The sequence below is a fragment of the Lissotriton vulgaris genome, chromosome 6, assembly GCF_964263255.1.
Source record: "Lissotriton vulgaris chromosome 6, aLisVul1.2, whole genome shotgun sequence".
NCBI classification, from domain to species: domain Eukaryota; kingdom Metazoa; phylum Chordata; class Amphibia; order Caudata; family Salamandridae; genus Lissotriton; species Lissotriton vulgaris.
This window is the reverse complement of record NC_141694.1, coordinates 504717910-504738791: the sequence shown is the minus strand read 5'-3', so window position 1 is coordinate 504738791 and position 20882 is coordinate 504717910.

Sequence of the window (20882 nt, the reverse complement as noted above, 5' to 3'; positions counted from 1 at the left end):
ATAACGCTCTATTATGCCCCCTCTTATTTTGGGTGAGGGTTTGGTCAACATCAGAGCTATTATACTACAAAGAAGGTCTCAAGGAGATTATGAATATTGGTCAAACCATGGCTCCAACACGTGTCAACGTGTTTGGAAAAGATAAGCTTACTCCACTTTTGGGATGAGCCATCTGAATTGACCATGCCATGTAGCAAGCTAGTAAAGTCATCTTTTTGGGCTTACAATAATGCTAATGTGCTACACAATTCTAGCATGGTTCCCTTAACATCAAGATTCCTTCTATTTAAAGATATAGCCCAGTTTGAACCATTTCTAGATGAGGTACGACCCCAACTAGCGAAATCTTTGTTTCTGAAATTCAGATATGGGGTCCTCCAAACAAATGCCAACAAATCCAGATGGGGGAGTAACTGTGATGATAGAAGTCATGAACAGTGCATGTTATGCACAAATGTGGTTAAGGAAGATGCCTTACACATATTATTCTTTTGCCCTCAATATAATATACCGAGGGAAAAATGGATCAAACCTTTCTGCAAAATTTTGACTGTTAGGCACTACAGAGAGGCTGAGCATATTTTGAGGACAGAAACAACTCAACTGGTGGTTTTTTGTGTAAGCAGAATCCTATTTAATGTGAATAATATAAGAGTGAAAATTGGATCGAAATTGTAACAGTGAAGAGTATAATATTGTAGTAAACGTTTTTATATAGTTTTGCACTTTGTACTTTAATAATCTGTGATAACCCAGTGACGTATTGCTGATGTAACAAAAGGTCAATATTCTGTGGAGATATCAAAGAACTTAGGAAAATATTGAATGTATTAAATTTAAGGCTGGCAATTAAAGGATTTTAAAAGGTTTTACTTTAAAAATATGTCATTTTTTATGTTCTTACATTTTTTTTATTGTATTTATTGAATTTACCTAGTTTTTTAAATTGTATATCTAGAACGGATCATGCAGTTGTGCTCAAATGCCCCACCAAATGCTAAAATCAACTGACCAATAAATGTACGAATTGGAATGTTTTAACATGTATCTTTTATGGTCAATTGACCGAAATAAAGTTTGAATGATGATGAAAACAAACTCCTCAGCTATTTATTGCAATGGTTTACATTTAATTTACCACCAAAACTTTTTAAGTAATAGAGATGAAAAATTCCTTCAAATGTTATCATGTCCTACAATGAAACATCATGTTGTCCTCAATGAAAGACAACGATAATCAAGCTGATATTAATGACGCAAATGCATTCTACTTGTTCATACATATTGGTAATACGTTGCCAGGATGACTATAATCGGGGTAGCGGTATGTTAGGACATTAATCACACACACAGTTTGCAATAAACAATATGTAGGTAGGCTCCTACCTAACCAGTATACTAATTTCTTGCTCATGATCAAATAGATCCATAGAGAGTACGGTAATCAGATATCATACGTTGTTAAGCCCAAGTGGGCTGACTCTTTGTAAATTATGTCATGAGCTCTCAAAACTTTGTTAAAGACATAAAAGAAATACATGTACTATTTGTCCACGGCGTCATCTAGAGGATAATGAATCAAACAACGTTGTGGAAACCTAAAAAGAAAAAGAAAAACTCATTTATGACTGCTAAAAAAACCTCTTATAGAGTAAATAACGTTGATTCTCTTTAATGTTTAATCCATTCGATTCTTCAGTGTTGAGGAGGATGACATATTTTGATTCCAATTTTCACAGAATACTCTATCAGCTCCCCGTGGCAACGTTTGGAGAGCAGAGATTGCATACATCACTTAGATGGAATTGCTATGGGGCAGCTGTGTCCACATTGCTGATAGCACCTATCTTGTTGTAATAATCATTTATGTACCCTCAGATTTGTGTTTCTCATATATTTTTGTATTACATGGGCAGATCAACACGTAGACTGAAAACTCAGTTCTACGGGTTAAATGGTGGTTTATTTTTTAGATTCGGTTAGAGAGAGGAATATGGCGTGTAGTGCAATCATGTCTACATTTCCAAGCAAGAGATTTATGACTGCCTTTAAATCCCTTTGGCAGGTTTAGCCCATCATTTTTTGTGGCTACCAACATACTTTTTTCTAATTCGTCCTCCAGTCACCTAACCTTTCTGTCTGTAACGGAGGGTTTCTTGGGAACTAATGTACCAATTATCTGGGCCCTTGATCTGCCTTAACTTTCATCTGGGACGTGCAATGTGCTATTCCCTGCTGTTTTCCCATGAATTGAGGTTTCTTATTGGATTGTCAGATCTAAGAAGTCCAAAGATTTGGGAATACATTTTGATGTACAATCTAAATGTAAGTCATTCACATTAATTTTATTTATAAAAGTTGTTACATCCTGTTCAGAACCATCTCATCAAGGTGATGTATCCATTAGACTTGGCATCTGTGGCGTGGTTTCCCCTGACTTTCTGCCTCTACCTCCTGTATTGCCGTATGTGCCGTATTTCCTTTTTACTGGCTTACATGCTTTGTGCACTTTGCCACTGCTGATCAGAGTTAAAGTGCAAGTACTCCCTGCGTAAATTGGTTCTCACTAATAGGCATATTTAAATTACTGGTAAGTCCCTAGTAAAGTGCACTGAAGTGTGCCAGGCTGGTAAATTAAATGCTACAAGTGGACCTGCAGCACTCATTGTGCCACCCACATGAGTAGCCCTGAAAAGGTATCTCATTACTACCACTGCAGTGGCTGTGTGCAGCTGCTAACTGCCATGTCGACTTGGCACGTGCACCCACTTGCCAGGTGCTAACCTTCCCTTTTCTTACATGTAGGGCAGCCCTATGGTAGGCCCAAGGTACCCCCCTGGGCAGTGTGCAGTGTATGTTAAAGGTAGGACATCTACTGGTGTGTGTGACATGTACTGATAGCGAAACAATGCCAATTTCATTTTTCACTATTGAAAGGCTATTTTGCCCCATAGGATAGAATGAGAAATGCTTTCTAACATTTTTCAAGTATTACTTCCCAATGGGATAAGAGGTTTAGGCTCTCTGAACTCAGAATTTAATAACATATATTTTAGTAACAATGGTTTGTAAATGGTGTGCTTAAAAATGCAATTTTTAGAAATGCCTCTGCCTATTTGTGTATTGACAGTCTGGTCTTGGAGTGACAGGGGCTGGGGATGTGCATTAACTGTAGACAGCCACAGGGGGAGAGAGGTTTATTTATTTAATTTATTTAAAACATTTGTATAGCGCGGCTGTCACCTTGCAGGTATCCTGGCGCTGGAAGTAACTCCTAAGGTAGAAGGCAGTGGGGGAACAGTAGGGTAACCAGGGTTTAACATTTGGGGAAAAGCCAGGTTTTGATCCGCTTCCTGAAAGGGAGAAGTTCAGTTGTTTGGCGAATATCAAGGGGCAGGCTATTCCAAAGTTTTGCGGCTGCAACTCTAAAAGATCTCCCCCCAGTCCTGACCTTGCTGAATCTTGGTACTGTGACAAGACAGGCTGTGGAGGAGCGGAGGCCTCTGGTTGGGATGTGCCAGGTGAACATGGATTGCAGGGAGCTAGGCCCGACTCCATGCAGTGCTTTAAAAACAAGACAGAGTGATTTAAAAGCCACTTGCTGTTTCATAGGTAGCCAGTGAAGCTCGGCAAAGGCCGCAGTGGCCGAAGATCTCCTAGTCCAGCCGAGGACCAGTTTGGCAGCAGCAGTTTGAACTCTTTGGAGTCGGTCTAGCAGTACAGCTGGGGCCTCGAGCAGCAGCGCATTGCAATAGTCAAGGCGACTAAGAATAGTACACCTGACTATTAACGCCCGGGCCTGTGAGGGGAGAAGTGGCATGATCTTGCGTAGAGAGCGCAAGAGGGCCGAGCAGGTGGATACTGTTTTCGCAACCTGAGTTTCCATGCTGAGTTTGTTGTCCATCATGACACCCAGGTTGCGGACGGTGGTAACCGGCTGTGGCTTTTCCGGGGCTTCAGGGGGCCAAAATTCGGCTGGGAACAGGCGTGGGATCCGGCGTGGGATCCGGCTTCCGGCACAGAACAGAACCTCGGTTTTGGAGGTGTTAAACTGCAGGGAATTTTTGTGCAGCCAACCAGCTGTATCTCTCAGACAGTCGTGAAACGATTCCTGAGGAATCGATTCTTCACCCTCCCAAGAGAGGATGAGCTGAGTGTCATCAGCATAGTTTATGGCTTTTAGCCTACGGGATTTTATTAACGTAATCAAAGGTTTAAGGTAGACGTTAAATAAAATAGGGCTGATGGACGAGCCTTGAGGCACCCCATGGGGGACTGGGAAGAAGGCAGATTGAAACGGGGGAAGGGACACAGCCTGCTTCCTATCCCGCAGGTAGGAATGAAACCAGAGCAGGGCGGTGCCGTCAACCCCTGCCTCTCTTAGTCTCTTCAATAGAATCACGTGATTAACCGTATCGAATGCGGCAGACAGGTCCAGCAGGATCAGGGCTGCTGCCTGGCCCCTGTCTGCGCGCATACGGAGGCCCTCCATGGCAGAGAGAAGAGCTGTTTCAGTGCCATGGGCCGGACGAAAACCAAATTGTATTTCGTCCAGGAAGTGATTCTGCTCCAGATGTTTAGAGAGACAAGAGCTTACCCAGCGCTCGGCAATTTTCGCCGGGAATGGTAGCAGGGAGATAGGCCGATAGTTCAGTAAACACTCGGGGTGCAAGGAGGGTTTCTTCAGCAGAGGTGTAATAAGGGCCTGCTTCCAGGGAGCCAGAACAAATCCGCTGCACAGGGATTGATTACAGATCCTGCAGGCAGTGCAGAAGAGTTCCTCTCCGAAAGCATTCCAGGTCTTAGGGGGCAAAGGGTCGAGAGGGGAACCCGAAGAAATCCCGCGAGCCAAGCTGTCGAAATCCGCCTCCAAAATGGGGGGGAATTTCCGCAAGCAGTCCATAGGTTGGCACCCTGGGCTCACCGTATCGTAGTCAGTAGTGTCAACCCCAAGGCCATTGAGGCAGCCCAGTGAGGGGGAGGTGCTCAGGTTATGGATAATAGTTTCAATTTTGTCCTTGAAAAACAGTGCGAGATTGTCGCAGAGTGCTTGTGTCGGAGGGATTGTTATTTTGGCACAATCAGTGTGGGTGAGGCTGTTAAGGATCTGGAAAATGCTTTTGGAGCTGTTGGCGGCTGTAACTATAGTGGAACAGAAGTAAGTAGATTTACATTTAATAATTGCAGATTTATATTCCAGGAGTTTGTTTTTCCAGAGTAGCTTGCTAGTATTGGAGTATCCTTGCCTCCATTTCCTCTCAGCTTGTTTGCATGCTAATTTAAGGGCCTTCAGAGAGTCGTCGAACCACGGGGCTGATGCTCTACCCTTAAGCTTGCATCTTTTTAAGGGAACATGGGTGTCAGTAGTTGAGGATGTCCTGGTGCAGAGAGCCTCGTAGTTGTCCTCCACTGGATTATTGGGGGAGAAACTGTCTTCCACTTGGAACACGGCACTAGTAGGTTGAGGTGGCCCTTTCGGGGTGACTCAGAGCTGGGCTGAATAGAACCTGGCTGAATTTAGAGTAGTGGGGGGAGATTTCCTTGCACCTGAATAGGGCCTGTCTTCCTTGCTGTCTCCACCCCCTGCAGTCATACTACACCAGTGAGGACAGAACAGGTTTGGACTGGGCTCAAAGACCCTTGCTCAAAGAGAACAAAGACAGTTTAGCGTATAAGTATTAGACCTAAAACCACAGAACTTTGGACTACTTCTGGAATCAAGAGGAACCTTTGCCAAAGAGAATAGCTGGAAAAATTGGAGGAGGAGTACTACCCCTTTGCTGTGTGCTATCTGGGGTTGGCAGTAGCTGTTTCTGCCATGGAAAGGACAAAGACTTAGCTGTGTGCAGTGTCCCCCTGCTTGAGGAAGATCTCCAAGGACGTGCCTCCTGGTCTAAAGTCTCAGGGACCCAAAGACTTCACACATAGCTCCCCTGAACTTCCTTCTTGGGAGTTCTGACCTGCCAAGAGGTGTCTGTAACTGTGTTGGGCCTCTGGACATTGTTCCTGCTGTTGGGAGCTGGAAAAGCAACACAACTAAAAGAAAATCAACACATCCCTGATCTTGCAGCCGTTTTTCCGACACAGCACCTCTGTGCATGAAGAATCTCCATGCATCTCTGTGCTGTTGTCGAAACAGATACAGCATCTGTCGCCACTGTAATAACTGACTCATCGAGGGATTGTGGCCAAAAAAAAACGATGCATGGCCGCTCAACGCCGCTGCATCGATCGCCGACGTATCCTGCATTTCCACGCATCGTAGCCAGTGTTCCCTGTAAGGCGCGCGCGCGCGCACGTTGATTACCCCGAGCGCGCAGAGTCCCGAGGGAAGCGCGCAAACATCCTGCGAGTGCTTTCGCACCGCCGCTTTTAAAACGCGAGCGGCGCGAAAACGGTAGTTCCGGCTGTGGCTGCGGGCTGTTTGTGGCCCTTTGTGAAAACATTTGTTAATTGCAGCCCCGTCATGCTCTGTAATTAACAAACATTTTCACAATGGTTTACAATCAGCCCCCAACCGCGCTCCCTTAAGAGAAGACATTTAGCAAGTCCGTGCTTTTGGACTTGCTAAATGTCTTCTCTTAAGGGAGCGCGGTTGGGGGCTGATTGTGAACCATTGTGAAAATGTTTGTTAATTACAGCGCATGACGGGGCTGCAATTAACAAATGTTTTCACAAAGGGCCACATGGTTTCATAGTTTCCAAGGTTTCAGTCAAGGATGCAAAGGCCTCTATCCAGCATCACAGCTGATTTTCCACGGTAGATTTGGGAAGAAGGCACACCTGTCCAGCCTCGACGACGCTCACAATTGTTTTTGGGCTAATGAATGAGTCACTGAATTTGAGCATCATCTAGTTCGAGCGACCATGTGTGTGTTACTATGCAATCGCCCCGAAGGGCGCAGGGGTCCCTTGAGTGAGCTGTCCATCATAGTGGGTGAATACCGGGAAGACGGTGCAAACCGCAAGTGTGTGGGCGGGGCCAAACAGGCGGGGCTTCCATGCGAGTTCACATGCCTCTTGTGTGTATAAAAGGTCAGAGAAAGATCAGTTCAGCAGATGAAGAGAAAGAAGGTCCTGGTCACAGGAACAGCACGGGTATTGCGCTCGTGAAAGTCAAGGATGCAAAGGCCTCTATCCAGCATCACAGCTGATTTTCCACGGTAGATTTGGGAAGAAGGCCCACCTGTCCAGCCTCGACGACGCTCACGATTGTTTTTGGGCTAATGAATGAGTCACTGAATTTGAGCATCATCTAGTTCGAGCGACCATGTGTCTGTTACTATGCAATCGCCCCGAAGGGTGCAGGGGTCCCTTGAGTGAGCTGTCCATCATAGTGGGTGAATACCGGGAAGACGGTGCAAACCGCGAGTGTGTGGGCGGGGCCAAACGGGCGGGGCTTCCATGCAAGTTCACATGCCTCTTGTGTGTATAAAAGGTCAGAGAAAGATCAGTTCAGCAGATGAAGAGAAAGAAGGTTCTGGTCACAGGAACAGCACGGGTATTGCGCTCGAGAAAGTCAAGGATGCAAAGGCCTCTATCCAGCATCACAGCTGATTTTCCACGGTAGATTTGGGAAGAAGGCACACCTGTCCAGCCTCGACGACGCTCACGATTGTTTTTGGGCTAATGAATGAGTCACTGAATTTGAGCATCAACTAGTTTGAGCGACCATGTATGTATTACTATGCAATCGCCCCGAAGGGCGCAGGGGTCCCTTGAGTGAGCTGTCCATCATAGTGGGTGAATGGCGGGAAGACGGTGCAAACCGCGAGTGTGTGGGCGGGGGCAAACGGACGGGGCTTCCATGCGAGTTCACATGCCTCTTGTGTGTATAAAAGGTCAGAGAAAGATCAGTTCAGCAGATGAAGAGAAAGAAGGTTCTGGTCACAGGAACAGCACGGGTATTGTGCTCGGGAAAGTCAAGGATGCAAAGGCCTCTATCCAGCATCACAGCTGATTTTCCACAGTAGATTTGGGAGGAGACATTTAGCAAGTCCGTGCTTTTGGACTTGCTAAATGTCTTCTCTTAAGGGAGCGCGGTTGGGGGCTGATTGTGAACCATTGTGAAAATGTTTGTTAATTGCAGCGCATGACGGGGCTGCAATTAACAAATGTTTTCACAAAGGGCCACATGGTTTCATAGCTTCCAAGGTTTCAGATTGCTTTGTGTGACGTAGGCGCACAGGTCCCTGCAGCAGGCCAGCCAAACCTTCATGCTGAGATAGAAATGTGACGTGAATGAAGGCCTCAGGAACATCTCGGTAGCAGTGGCATTAACTGTCCGGGCTATCAGACCTGCACTTTTCATCCCCATCTCTGCCGTAGGGACACAAACCCACTGAGCTGTCTCAGTTGGAGTGAATCATGAGAGCTGCACATCGCACATGTTTCTGTTGCAAAAGTCTTTGGCCTGTAAGTTATGGAGAAATCAGTGCAGCATGTGCTGAACCCATTGAACTTTTTGTTCAGTTCGTTTTTGCCTCGCACACAGACCCTTGAAGGTTGATAGCTTCTTTTTGGCCAATGCTATATAGTTTTTTTATGCAAGTACCTGTCCGCGTGGCGCTACTTTGCAGCAATACATTATTTCATTATTTAAGGGGTGCTATTTTACTCCATTTGGGCCAGTGCTGTTTTCCAGAAAGTCCATATTGAAAAAAATATGAATATTGATTTTAGCTGCTGTAGAAAAGCACTGACCATTTGAATAATATATTGGACACCATTATAATCCGCAGGTGCTGGCAAATAACTCCTCGTTCCCAATTAGCGCCAATAAGATAATTCACGTAACCGGCTCAGTGGGGTTCGTAGATAAAAGGGACCAAGTTTGTGCAGCTGATTCAAATTTACCTTAAGGTGATTAAGAGGCTGTGATACTCCAGTTCATTGGTACTCATTTTATCAACCTCAGAAGGACGAAATGGCGAGTTGTTCCCGCCAGTATTTTTCCCTAAGACTCTGCTGCTTATGGAGTTCTCTTTAGGAGGTTCATGCCTGCGAGTTCTGAGTAGAAAAAATACACAATGTGTGAAGAAAGCTCAACAGGTAGTGTGTGCTGTCGTGACGAGTAAATGGTTATTGATCCATAGGTCACAGGTTCAAATACTCAAAAGGACTTCACATCCTTTTGAAGTATGTAAAATGAATATTAATTTCAATTTGGCAATAGTATTTATGTAAAAAAAAGGTCTTTTTACCATACTTTGGATAAATGTAATACATATAACAGAAGAAGTTCAAATGGAATTTGAAATAATCTATTAAATCTAAAAAATCTATTTATTGATTTTCTAAGTCTTGAGGTGCCGGGCACGTTACTAGTCAGGATAGAGATGCATTGTGAGAGCACTTGGAGTGTCTTGGATCTGAGGCACAAGTGCACTGCATGTAGGGACAGGGGGGCATCGCAGAGTCTGAGAATGGGTCTTTTCTTAACAGTTGTGTATGCAGACTGCATTATGAGAGATTCATTCGATGCATAGTGTAGATGTCGGTGATGTTGCATTATATGCCCACCCCCTCCCCAGAGCAGAAGTTATAAGCGATGACTCACCTGGTGCAAAAGAACCACCACAGACTATTTGTGGTGAAACAACTTGAGGTGCATTTATTATACACTTGTGTTACAAGGTAACACACCTCCTCAATTGCAACATCAATAAATAACTTGTTAGATGGAGTTGACACCATTCCTGTATGTATACCCATGTCTTGCATCACTGATCGCATTTTTCTTTTGGGACAATAATTGATTTTGATGAATAAAGGTGAGAGTTTAAGCACCTGCCCCTGCACTTCTGCCAGAGAACAGATCAAATTCTCAATCTTAACTGTTATTGCTTTTATATATTTCTTACTACCCCTGATGAGGCGGAGAAGCGCTTTATGCCGAGCAGCACATTGCTCGGAACCCGTGGTTAATGGTTAGTTCAGTGTTATTGGTTACTGTTTGTTATTAGGGTTAGTCTTGTGCACTCAAAGCAAACCATTGCATGCAGTCATTTCAGTTTGTTATGGTGTACTAAAGTAATAGTGGATGGTTGCTGTCCTTAGTGGTGAGGTGAGCTCAGGCACATGGTTGGTGGTATTAATACAGGAGTTACAGGAGATTAGCTATGGTAAGGCTTCTCTGTGTAGTTAGGCCTCAGGTGTTTGCAGTCTATCTTTTCCCCAGTGGGATACAACCATTGTTTGGCCTTCAGAAGCTGCTGCAGGACTTGCTTCCAAACACAGCTGGAATTGATCCGTAATTGGGAAATCCAGTAAGATGACTTCTGAGGTCTTTAGTAGAACAATACACTGATCTCTTCTACATTTCCTGGCCCAGTTCCCAAAATGACCCCAACTTGCAGACTCTGGCTTTTTGATTAAGTATTACTGTTAATCGGAGCCTGTGAAGGGGCTCTGATTAACATCAATACTTAAACAAAAGGCTAGAGTGGCTGGGGAACCGAGCGGAACAGGAGGCAAAAGGGGCACGAAAACATGGAAAAGCGAAGTGGGACTGAGGGCAGAAGGGCACCAAAACGAGTGGGACAGAGGGCAGAAAGGCAAAAAAACTAGTGGGACAGAGGGCAAAAGGGCACCAAAAACGAGTGGGACAGAGGGCAGAAGGGTACCAAAACGAGTGGGACAGAGGGCAGAAGGGCACAAAAATGAGTGGGACAGAGGGCAGAAGGGCACCAAAAACGAGTGGGACAGAGGGCAGAATGGCAAAAAAACTAGTGGGAGAGAGATTAAAAGGGCACCAAAAACGAGTGGGACAGAGGGCAGAAGGGCACCAAAAACGAGTGGCATTTGGCGCCGCAGACACGCGCGGTTTGGTTCCTGGCGCACATAGCCATGGTTGCAGCGCACAGAGACCCTCCACTGCCGCACACAGAGGAAAAAAATTAGAGGGAACATTGATCGTAGCTGTGTGGCAAGTTTTCCAGATGCATCTCCCGCAGAACAGAATCATCCTGGAGTCAACGCAGCACTTCTCCCTACAGACTGGACACAACGCATCACAGCAGAGACGGCGGTTCTTTGAAACTGCGGAATGCTGCGTCGTTGATTCATCGAGATCAACACTTCGGGTGACTACCGGTTCATTATCCATTGCTTGGGACTGTGAAATACAGAAAAAATACACATCGTACCATATAAGATGGACCAGTCGTCCTAAGATCTTTGCAATTAGATAAAGAATTGCGTTGAAACCGACTGGGTCTTAGTACAATCGTGACCCATCAAAATGATTATCATCCGAGTTGGGCAAATGTACTATTTCTGATTTGGAGCTCTGTTTGGGGAATTTGGATTATAAGGAATATAAAGGATTATAAGGATACAAAGGACCTTCCCCTTCCTTGTGATTGGATATTCTCATACATTGGATCATTAAATAAGCACTGAAAATGTATACCAAGACTCAGCGTCTGTATGCGAAGACACTAAGAGAGTTGTCTAGTCTTTTCCACTTGGATTGGATTGACTTATAAAGCGGTGCTTTTCCAAACTGGACAAAAATTGACTCTTTACCCCAAGTTTCGGTGATGCTCTTAGGACAGGGAGCATTTGGAAATAGCACGCCAGAGGTTGAAGACTATACTGATTGGTGAACTTAGGATTGGTGCCTTCCTTTTCCTTGCCACTGTAATAACTGATTCATCGAGGGATTGCGGCCAAAGAAACCGATGCATGGCCGCTCAACGCCGCTGCATCGATCGACGACGTATCCTGCATTTCCACACATTGTAGTTGTGTGGCAAGTTTTCCAGATGCATCTGCCGCAGAACAGAATCATCCTGGAGTCAACGCAGCACTTCTCCCTACAGACTGGATCCAATGCATCACTTCGCCTGCGTGCTACAGAACTGTGGCATCGCCTCCCGAAGGTCTCAGGAACTGATGCATCTCTTTGTGTTCTTGACGCTTCCCATCTCTGCGGCTGTTTGGCCTCGTGAATTTTGTCGCAAATACAGGTACTTTGAGGGAAATCATGCATCAATAGTTTTTTATGGACCCAGTTGCTTAAAACCTTTTTAAAGTCATATTCTTTTTTATGTTTGAAAAGCTTTATTCAGAAAATATTAACAAACATATACATCAGCAAGAACATGACTGAAATATGATCAAATGTAATATGAAAGACAAGCAGTGCTGATATCAATTTAAGAAACAAACAGCATTTTATAGATTTTTTAAAAGAGGAAAGGAAGGGGAAAGAGAATGGAAAAAATGGGGGAGGGGAAGGGGTGGAAAGAATAGGAAAATAATAAAGTGAAGCATAACTATTAATCATCAGAAATTAAATAGCAATGAAACTATGAATAAAGGCATATATATTAAAGAAACTAAATAAACCATACATAGGCTTCAACATGAAAGTTATGTAACAAGATGCCTATATAAAGGACATTAAAATAGAGAGACAAATGTTCAAGGAGGTTTGAAATTCTCTGAATTGATACGTAGAGATTTCTTTAAGGCCAAACGATCTAAATAGGAGGTGAAAGGCAACCAGAAGAGATCAGTATTACGAATTGGCTTACAGGAGGAGGCAAATGCAACATCCAATCTGTGAGAGTAATCCACCAGCCTTGTAAAGATATATTGGTGAGGGATTTCCAAGTAGAGGAAATATGTTGAAATGCAAGAGCGAGCATGAGGTCAAAAAGGCCATGAGAATGAGCAGGAAGGTCTAAAGAGTCAGAAAGACTGCCCAAGAAGAGAAAGGTATTAGAATAAGGAACAGTAAGTGTAAACATTTGTGTAAGATAGGACCAGATTTTGTTCCAGAAAGTAGACACAACAGGACAGAGAAAAAGGAGATGAAGAAGATCAGCATTAGGAGTACCACATGTCCAACATTTAGAATCAGATGGGGTTGAGGTTGAAAAACGTGACAAAGAAAGAGGAGAGAGATAAAGTCGATGATATAAGAAAAATAAAGACTGAGTAAGGGAAGCAGAACGAGAGATTTTTAAGGAACGTGACCATAGCTTATCCCAGAGAGCAACAGACCAGTTGCAACCAAGATCCAGTCCCCAAGAAAGTTCTAGCTTAGTTTTAATACGGTCTGGATTAGGGGAGGTGAAAAAATTGAAAATAAGAGATGCTTTAGGAAGAGTACTGAGAATTTTAAGGAGAGGAGAACTGAGCACAGATAAGGAGGAAGATGGTAGAGAATAATAAAGGTCAAGAATGATTGCCATGAGCATGGTGAATTTCTTCAGAAAAGAGCGTGGGCACTGAAATAAGAGTTTAAATTGGGGAAAAGAACAAGGTAGAACTCCATTAAAGAGTTGATTAACCCAAATAATACCCTTTAATCTCCAAGCATTCCAAAAAATAGGTCTGTTATGTAAAAGGATTGATGAATTATACCAAATAGGGGAATTTAAAAAGGATTCACGCGTAACAGTGGTAGAAGAAATGAGGGGTTTTAAAATAGGGGACATATGTTTGAATAAGGGAAGTGAGGTATGGGGATACTTGGCAGAAAAGCGCATAAGTTCATCAAAGGAAAACCGTAATAATAGTGACCGCTCAATAAGGAGCCAAAGCGGAACAAAAGGGGAAGATTCTGAAGGTATCCAATTAGAGGCTTGACGCAATGAAAAAGAATAATGATAAAGACGGAAATCTGGAAAGTTGACACCTCCATTAGCTTTGGATTTCCGAAGAGAAGCAACGGGAAATTCTAGACTTTTTATTCTTCCAAAGGAACACTGAAAGAGAAGAGTCAATTTGTTTAAAATAGATCGCAGGAATGTGAACAGGTAACATAGAGAAAGTATAGAGTAAAATAGGAGTGATCATCATTTTAATTGAGTCTAAACAACCCCACCAGGAGAGAAACAAAGGGTTCCAGGTAGAGAAAGACTTTTCAATACGGGACAATACGGCGGATATATTTAAATTAATTGAAGAAGGGATAGAATTAGAAAACCAGATACCTAAGTATTTGATCTTTGAACTATTTCAAGCAAAACCAGTAGAAACAAATAGATGAGGAAGACAGGTTTTTGTTAAAGGAAGGATTTTGGTTTTATCAGTATTAATCTTATAACCATAAACCTGTGAGAAGAAGTCGAATTCAGATAATAAAGGGGGGACAGATATCTCAGGATCAGAAATGAACATGAGAATGTCATGTGCATATGCAGATAATTTCAACTGATTATCTCCATATGGGAAGCCAGAGATAGATTGATTATTACGAATAGAAGATAAAAAGGGTTCAAGTGCTAAAACAAAAAGAAGTGGGGATAAGGGACAACCTTGACGAACACCACGTTGAAGAGTGAAAGATGAAGAAACTTGACCATTCACAAGCTCCGAAGCTTTGGGTGCCGAATATAAAAGAGAAATAAGGGATATGAATTTGGAACTATAGCCAAGCCATCGTAGTGAGGCAAACAAAAAAAAACAGTCAACTCAATCAAATGCTTTTTCTGCATCAACAGAAATAGCAGCAAGGGGAATTAAAAGAGTAAGGGCCGGATGTAGGTCGGTCGGTAACGGCCGAAAATCTGTATTTTCGGCCGTCACCGACCGAGATTCACAAAATGGTATGTAGGGCCACATATTTTACAGATTCGGTAAATTTACCGATCGGTAAATTTACCGATTCTGTAAAATACCGAATCGGTATTTTTACCGATTCGGTAACAATGAGATGTAGGTGGGACGCTTCTGAGTCCCACAAGCCTTACAGAATCGGTATTTTGCCATGAAATCCAACTTCATGGTAAAATACTGATTCCGGTGTTACCTCGAAACCGGTCCGGTCCTCGGATGCTTGATTCCGTTCTGGGAAGGACATGGCTTTTGTAGTTCGGACTGGACTGTTCCCATGGGGCACAGGGTCAGAGCTGATTTGCATATCGCCATTGTCTAACCCAGGGTGGTGTGGAGTGCAAAAAAACGATGGATTTGGGCCCAGATCTTTGGACTGGGGAGAGTGTGTGACATTGATCCACATTCGGTCCATCACCTGTTGTTTTTGCATATTCCGCCCTAAGTGCGCTGGGGATGCCCAGACGTGGGTCCCAGGCACTCCACACCACTGGAGTCAAGCTAGCCGGGCTGATGAGAGGTGTTACCTCGAAACCGGTCCGGTCCTCGGATGCTTGATTCCGTTCTGGGAAGGACATGGCTTTTGTAGTTCGGACTGGACTGTTCCCATGGGGCACAGGGTCAGAGCTGATTTGCATATCGCCATTGTCTAACCCAGGGTGGTGTGGAGTGCAAAAAAACGATGGATTTGGGCCCAGATCTTTGGACTGGGGAGAGTGTGTGACATTGATCCACATTCGGTCCATCACCTGTTGTTTTTGCATATTCCGCCCTAAGTGCGCTGGGGATGCCCAGACGTGGGTCCCAGGCACTCCACACCACTGGAGTCAAGCTAGCCGGGCTGATGAGAGGTGTTACCTCGAAACCGGTCCGGTCCTCGGATGCTTGATTCCGTTCTGGGAAGGACATGGCTTTTGTAGTTCGGACTGGACTGTTCCCATGGGGCACAGGGTCAGAGCTGATTTGCATATCGCCATTGTCTAACCCAGGGTGGTGTGGAGTGCAAAAAAACGATGGATTTGGGTCCAGATCTTTGGACTGGGGAGAGTGTGTGACATTGATCCACATTCGGTCCATCACCTGTTGTTTTTGCATATTCCGCCCTAAGTGCGCTGGGGATGCCCAGACGTGGGTCCCAGGCACTCCACAACACTGGAGTCAAGCTAGCCGGGCTGATGAGAGGTGTTACCTCGAAACCGGTCCGGTCCTCGGATGCTTGATTCCGTTCTGGGAAGGACATGGCTTTTGTAGTTCGGACTGGACTGTTCCCATGGGGCACAGGGTCAGAGCTGATTTGCATATCGCCATTGTCTAACCCAGGGTGGTGTGGAGTGCAAAAAAACGATGGATTTGGGCCCAGATCTTTGGACTGGGGAGAGTGTGTGACATTGATCCACATTCGGTCCATCACCTGTTGTTTTTGCATATTCCGCCCTAAGTGCGCTGGGGATGCCCAGACGTGGGTCCCAGGCACTCCACACCACTGGAGTCAAGCTAGCCAGGCTGATGAGAGGTGTTACCTCGAAACCGGTCCGGTCCTCGGATGCTTGATTCCGTTCTGGGAAGGACATGGCTTTTGTAGTTCGGACTGGACTGTTCCCATGGGGCACAGGGTCAGAGCTGATTTGCATATCGCCATTGTCTAACCCAGGGTGGTGTGGAGTGCAAAAAAACGATGGATTTGGGCCCAGATCTTTGGACTGGGGAGAGTGTGTGACATTGATCCACATTCGGTCCATCACCTGTTGTTTTTGCATATTCCGCCCTAAGTGCGCTGGGGATGCCCAGACGTGGGTCCCAGGCACTCCACACCACTGGAGTCAAGCTAGCCGGGCTGATGAGAGGTGTTACCTCGAAACCGGTCCGGTCCTCGGATGCTTGATTCCGTTCTGGGAAGGACATGGCTTTTGTAGTTCGGACTGGACTGTTCCCATGGGGCACAGGGTCAGAGCTGATTTGCATATCGCCATTGTCTAACCCAGGGTGGTGTGGAGTGCAAAAAAACGATGGATTTGGGCCCAGATCTTTGGACTGGGGAGAGTGTGTGACATTGATCCACATTCGGTCCATCACCTGTTGTTTTTGCATATTCCGCCCTAAGTGCGCTGGGGATGCCCAGACGTGGGTCCCAGGCACTCCACACCACTGGAGTCAAGCTAGCCGGGCTGATGAGAGGTGTTACCTCGAAACCGGTCCGGTCCTCGGATGCTTGATTCCGTTCTGGGAAGGACATGGCTTTTGTAGTTCAGACTGGACTGTTCCCATGGGGCACAGGGTCAGAGCTGATTTGCATATCGCCATTGTCTAACCCAGGGTGGTGTGGAGTGCAAAAAAACGATGGATTTGGGCCCAGATCTTTGGACTGGGGAGAGTGTGTGACATTGATCCACATTCGGTCCATCACCTGTTGTTTTTGCATATTCCGCCCTAAGTGCGCTGGGGATGCCCAGACGTGGGTCCCAGGCACTCCACACCACTGGAGTCAAGCTAGCCGGGCTGATGAGAGGTGTTACCTCGAAACCGGTCCGGTCCTCGGATGCTTGATTCCGTTCTGGGAAGGACATGGCTTTTGTAGTTCGGACTGAACTGTTCCCATGGGGCACAGGGTCAGAGCTGATTTGCATATCGCCATTGTCTAACCCAGGGTGGTGTGGAGTGCAAAAAAACGATGGATTTGGGCCCAGATCTTTGGACTGGGGAGAGTGTGTGACATTGATCCACATTCGGTCCATCACCTGTTGTTTTTGCATATTCCGCCCTAAGTGCGCTGGGGATGCCCAGACGTGGGTCCCAGGCACTCCACACCACTGGAGTCAAGCTAGCCGGGCTGATGAGAGGTGTTACCTCGAAACCGGTCCGGTCCTCGGATGCTTGATTCCGTTCTGGGAAGGACATGGCTTTTGTAGTTCGGACTGGACTGTTCCCATGGGGCACAGGGTCAGAGCTGATTTGCATATCGCCATTGTCTAACCCAGGGTGGTGTGGAGTGCAAAAAAACTATGGATTTGGGCCCAGATCTTTGGACTGGGGAGAGTGTGTGACATTGATCCACATTCGGTCCATCACCTGTTGTTTTTGCATATTCCGCCCTAAGTGCGCTGGGGATGCCCAGACGTGGGTCCCAGGCACTCCACACCACTGGAGTTAAGCTAGCCGGGCTGATGAGAGGTGTTACCTCGAAACCGGTCCGGTCCTCGGATGCTTGATTCCGTTCTGGGAAGGACATGGCTTTTGTAGTTCGGACTGGACTGTTCCCATGGGGCACAGGGTCAGAGCTGATTTGCATATCGCCATTGTCTAACCCAGGGTGGTGTGGAGTGCAAAAAAACGATGGATTTGGGCCCAGATCTTTGGACTGGGGAGAGTGTGTGACATTGATCCACATTCGGTCCATCACCTGTTGTTTTTGCATATTCCGCCCTAAGTGCGCTGGGGATGCCCAGACGTGGGTCCCAGGCACTCCACACCACTGGAGTCAAGCTAGCCGGGCTGATGAGAGGTGTTACCTCGAAACCGGTCCGGTCCTCGGATGCTTGATTCCGTTCTGGGAAGGACATGGCTTTTGTAGTTCGGACTGGACTGTTCCCATGGGGCACAGGGTCAGAGCTGATTTGCATATCGCCATTGTCTAACCCAGGGTGGTGTGGAGTGCAAAAAAATGATGGATTTGGGCCCAGATCTTTGGACTGGGGAGAGTGTGTGACATTGATCCACATTCGGTCCATCACCTGTTGTTTTTGCATATTCCGCCCTAAGTGCGCTGGGGATGCCCAGACGTGGGTCCCAGGCACTCCACACCACTGGAGTCAAGCTAGCCGGGCTGATGAGAGGTGTTACCTCGAAACCGGTCCGGTCCTCGGATGCTTGATTCCGTTCTGGGAAGGACATGGCTTTTGTAGTTCGGACTGGACTGTTCCCATGGGGCACAGGGTCAGAGCTGATTTGCATATCGCCATTGTCTAACCCAGGGTGGTGTGGAGTGCAAAAAAACGATGGATTTGGGCCCAGATCTTTGGACTGGGGAGAGTGTGTGACATTGATCCACATTCGGTCCATCACCTGTTGTTTTTGCACATGTGTGCATGCACACCTGTGCCATATGACAGGCAGACCTGCCCTTAGGGCAGGTATGCCTGCCACATGGCCCCCGAATCTTTTTTGGGGGTGCTAGAGGGTGTCAAAGTGACACCCCCTGCACCCTTGTCAAAATCGGTATTTACCGATTCGGTAAATACCGACCGGTAATGCCCCATTCATTCCTATGGGCTTCACAGCCCATAGGAATGAATGGGGCATTACCGGTCGGTATTTACCGAATCGGTAAATACCGATTTTTACCGATTCGGTAAAAGGAACATCTGGATGCTCCTACATATCCACCCCTAAGATTTACCGATTTTTAATTACCGAATCAGTAGAATTCGGTAATTAAATTTCGGTAAATCTATTTTACCTACATCTGGGCCAAGATGCCTTATTTAACACTTTAAGAAAAAGGCGAGAATTATCTGAAGTAAGCCTACCCTTAATAAAACCACATTGTTCCTTGCCAATAAGATGGGACACAAAAGGATCCAAACATAAAGCAAGTAATTTAGGGAATAATTTAGAGTCTACATTACCTAAAGAAATCGGTCTATAATTCTTACAGAACTGAGGGTCACGACCTTCCTTAGGGATCAAACAAATGATAGCATCTTGAAAGGTACCTTCAGCTTAGCCAGATGCGCAAAATGATTGAAAAAGTGTTATCAGTCGGGGGAGTAGGAGATCAGAAAAGTGTAAATAAAATTCAACTGGGAATCCATCAGGACCAGGTGTTTTACCTTTAGTAGGAGATGATAAAGCCAAAGACAGTTCATGTAATGAGATGTCAAGATCCAAGTCTGAAAAATTAAGTTGAGAAGGAAGGGGTTTTGGTAATTTGTCAAAGTAGGATTGGATAAGAGAAGGAGTAAGGGGAGATTCTGGAGTATAGAGATGCTGGTAAAATAATTGAAATTGAGTAAGGATATCCTTATCTGTATGGAGAAGGGTGTTGTCAGAAGAATATATAGATTCTATAAACGTGCGTTCTCTACGTGATTTAAGATAGTTAGCGAGAAGTTTCCCTGATTTGTTACGACCACCATAGTAGCGAGCACTACTACGAAGAAGTATAGAAGATGCATTATCCGTAGTAGATTTATTAAACTGAAATTTAGCCCAAAGAAGTTCTGGGGAAATGGATGTATCTGAAGAGGTATAAAACTTATGTTCCAAATACTTTATGTGGCACAATGCGGACTTCCGTTTCTGGGATACTGTTTCTTCTTCTTGGATACAAAATCAATAATGAAACCTCTTGCAGTGGCTTTAAAGGAGTCCCAGAGGATATGAGGGGAAATAGTAGGATTGTTATTAAGCAGGAAAAATTCTGTGACAAAAGAGCGAAAAGAGGAAGACAAATTAGGATCAGTAAGAAGGGAACTATTGAATCTCCAGCGAGAGGATTTGGGAAATGGTGGGAGTAGATCAAGGTCTATCACAATGGGAGCATGATCTGAAATTTCTATGGGTTCAATAGAGGAAGAAGATAAATGTTGTGAAAGAGAACGAGAGAGAAAAATATAGTCAAGACGAGAAAAGGAGAAATGGGGGAGGAGAGAAAAAGGAGTAAGTAAGTATTTTTATTGTTTTTAGGTTAATTAAAACCATTACAAAAGTACATTGATAGCTCATGCCTTCAGATAAAAGATTGTAAGAAAGATATATTATTTTTTTAAAACAAGAGAACTTGATAAAAACAATTTGGTGCGGGTGTGTGGTCATAGTATAATGTCTTGGCCAATTTTCAACTAGTCCGGTCTGGTGCTCTCTGCCAGATATTTTATTTTCAGTTCCAGACATTTCAAGAATTTGACCAACTTCCTGTTTAATGGGGGAAGGCCTGGGTCAAAACAAGCAAGAACCGCTTGTTTACATGTGCGGATTTTTTGTTCGTTGAAAGCAGTTTTTAACAGGGCTGCTCTTTCCTCTTTCAGCCTTGGGCAGATGCATAGTAGGTGTTCGAGTTCTTCATTTTCTGCCCCGCACAGCCTGCATTTTGTCCCACAGTCCCTTCTCAGCCATGGTTGCAGATGTGGAATAGAGGGTAAAATTCCTAGCCTGTATTTTAAAAAGGCTTCTTTTGATTTCCTGCCGTACCCCAAACCAAAGTATGCCTGTCGCCCAGGCGATTTGTATGTGGACAGAGTCATCCATGGGTGTCGCCTTTGTGAAAAAGTCGCTTTATCTTCCAAGTGCGATTGACTTTTTATGCTCTTCTTTAC